The following is a 2,597-nucleotide window of genomic DNA, read 5'->3' as shown; positions in this document are numbered from 1 at the left end:
GAGATAATAGGGAACTACTGAAGACTTTTAAGCAGGAGGCTAACATAATATGGGCTTTAGGAAGATCAATTTGATAGCGCTATGGAGAATGGATTGGAAAGAAGAGAGACTAGATAGGGGACCAATTAGGAGGTGAACTATTGCAATAGTGCAATGAGAATAGAGACTTTGGGAGTGGAGAGAACATTTTCGTTGTTTTGGTTTGTTTTTTAGGTTTTTGCAAGGCAAATGGGGTTAAGTGACTTGCCCAAGGCCACACAGATAGGTAATTATTAAGTGTCTGAGACTGGATTTGAACCCAGGTCCTCCTGACTCTAGGGCCGGTGCTTTATCCACTCTGCCACCTAGCTGCCCCGGAGAGAACATTTTCAAAGGATGTTGTGAAGGTTAGGCTAGAGAAGACTTGCCAACAGATGGGTTCGGGGTGCAAGGGAGAAGGAAGAGTCAAGGATGACTCTGAAGTTATGAATATGGGTGTCTGCGAAGATGGGGGTGCCAATTAGAGAAATGAGGAAGTTGGGAATGGGACAGAAGAAGAATAAGATGGATTTTATTTGGAAAATATTGAGCTTGAGATGTCTATGACATATGCAGGCAGAGATGTCCAGCAAGAGACCTGGAGATCAGAAGAGAAGGTGGGAAATGCAGATCTGAGCATCATCTGCATAGAAATGAGAACTGAAGTAGGGGAGCTGCTGGGGACACCAAGTGAGAGTATGGGGAGAGAGAAAGGGAATGGTCCCAAGATGGAACCTTGGAGGATGTCCATCCTTTGTGAGCAGAAGAAGGACGATGATTCAGCAAAAGAAAAAGGAGTATGTTTCTTTTTTCTCCTACCTCTACATCCAGTTTTACAAAATGTGAATTCCTGATTCCATTTTAGGTGGCAAGCCCCTGCAATGAGACCATGTGACCACTTGAGGGCTCTTGCCCTTCCTCCCTTCCTCCCTGCCGCTTAGGACTAGCATCCTTTGGGTCAGGTTTGGAGAGTATCAGAAAGCTGGGATGGGGTCATTAAGAGACAGAGTTTGTTGTTGAAGCCATATCTCTTCTCAGGAGAGATGAATACCGGGTGGTCTTACCAGCCCCTGCCTGCTATCACCCTTGTCTGGGGGGTGGGGGGGTGGCAGCATGGGGAGATAGCAAACTTGTTCTCCCAGATCCACTTTGATCACAGACTCTTCTTCCAGGACCCAATAAACCTTAGATGAGCCAGTCACGTAGCCTTCCCTTCCCCTTTCCCTTTCTCCCTTCCCTTCTCTTTGTCTCCACCCACAAACTCACCCTAGTTTGCCTTTGGCTCCCGCGTCTGTTTTCCCTTTATTTGCCTCTCTTCCTGAGGTGACAGGACTCCTGCCCAGGTCTATGCCCTGTTTTTAGCTGAGACGGGCCAAGAGAATGGGCTGGGAGATGATTTTCTGCCTCCTCCTCCTCCTCCTCCTCCCCCTCCTCCTCCCCTCCTCCTCCTCCTCCTCCCCTCTTCCTCCTCCTCCCCCTCCTCCCCCCTCCTCCTCCCCTCCTCCTCCTCCTCCCCTCTTCCTCCTCCTCCTCCTCCTCCTCCTCCTCCCTCCTTTTGACGCCTATGTTGGGGCTGATGTGAGCCTGCTCTTGGGGGGGGGAGTCCCCATGCTCAGTTAGCTTCCCTTTTCCTGGAGGATCAGCATCTGCCCTTCCCAGGCTGCACGGGAGGAGATGGGAAGCATCTGAACTGGACCTTAGTCAGAGGCCTTGGTCTCCCAACTCAAATGCCCGAGTTCCCAGCCCGTGTGTGTCTCTTTGAGAATGAGGTCAGGAGCCGAGCTGAGAGGGACGAACCAGAGAAAGGCGACTCGGCTTCTTCACACCTCCCCCCCCCCCCCATCTCCAAGAGCTTCCTGAAGCATGAGCCATCTCTCTAGAATGGGGGGCCCGAGGAGTTGCGGCACATACGGGTAGGGGTGCCCCAGGGGCGCTCCTTCATGTTGGAAGTCATTCCCAAGCGTTTGGGTTCGAGGCGCCTCAACTGTTTTGCCATTTGCCTGCATCAGAGGCCGGTCTTGAGGTGCCTCCTCTCAGAAGCAGGAATGGCCAGGGCTGAGGGAAGGAGTCCCGAAGTCTCCCAGCCTCTGTGGCCGCCCTGCAGGACTGAGCGGGCGCTGTCCACAGTTCGTGCCCCTGGTTGTCTCGGGTGCCCCAGAGGGAAGGAGATGGGCTGGTACGAGTTCCGGGGGGGGGGCCAAGCAGAGGGCAGGTGAGCACCCATCGGGCGCAACTGGCCTAGCAGGCTGCCTTTTCCTCTGTCTCCCCCGCATCTCCCCCCTTGGAGTGCGAGGCTTCTAGGAGGGCCCGGCCGAGGCGCACGGCTACCTGTGGGAATGCCCACCTGGCCTGGCATGGCGTCTGGCTCCAAAGCGTCCCAGCCTGCGGGCGGAGAGGCGGGCTGGGGGCGCTTCGGGGTGGGGGGCGCGGGACGCTCCCCGCGCAGGCTGGCTCTTTCCCGCAAGCCCGGCGGCCGCGGCGGCACAGGCGGAGGAGGAGGAGGAGGAGGAGGAGGAGGAGGAGGAGGAGGAGGGAGACAAGGAGGGGCCCTGCCCACCAGCCAATGCGCCGGGCGCTGC

At 55.6% G+C, this 2,597-nt stretch overlaps 1 protein-coding gene across 1 annotated transcript in view; it reads left to right on the top strand.

Moving 5' to 3' along the window:
* Positions 1 to 2,518: 2,518 nt before the first annotated feature.
* Positions 2,519 to 2,597, top strand: part of CPNE7 (copine 7) — a 42,867-nt gene continuing 42,788 nt past the window's right edge. Inside the window, exon 1 of the mRNA XM_074223026.1 lies at positions 2,519 to 2,597. This exon is cut by the window's right edge and continues 715 nt beyond it. The gene's annotated coding sequence lies outside the window, so the exon portion shown is untranslated.

Source organism: Macrotis lagotis, chromosome 1 (assembly GCF_037893015.1).
Source record: "Macrotis lagotis isolate mMagLag1 chromosome 1, bilby.v1.9.chrom.fasta, whole genome shotgun sequence".
NCBI lineage: Eukaryota > Metazoa > Chordata > Mammalia > Peramelemorphia > Peramelidae > Macrotis > Macrotis lagotis.
Note: the sequence above shows the minus strand (reverse complement) of the source record. Positions and strands in the feature narration are given on the sequence as shown.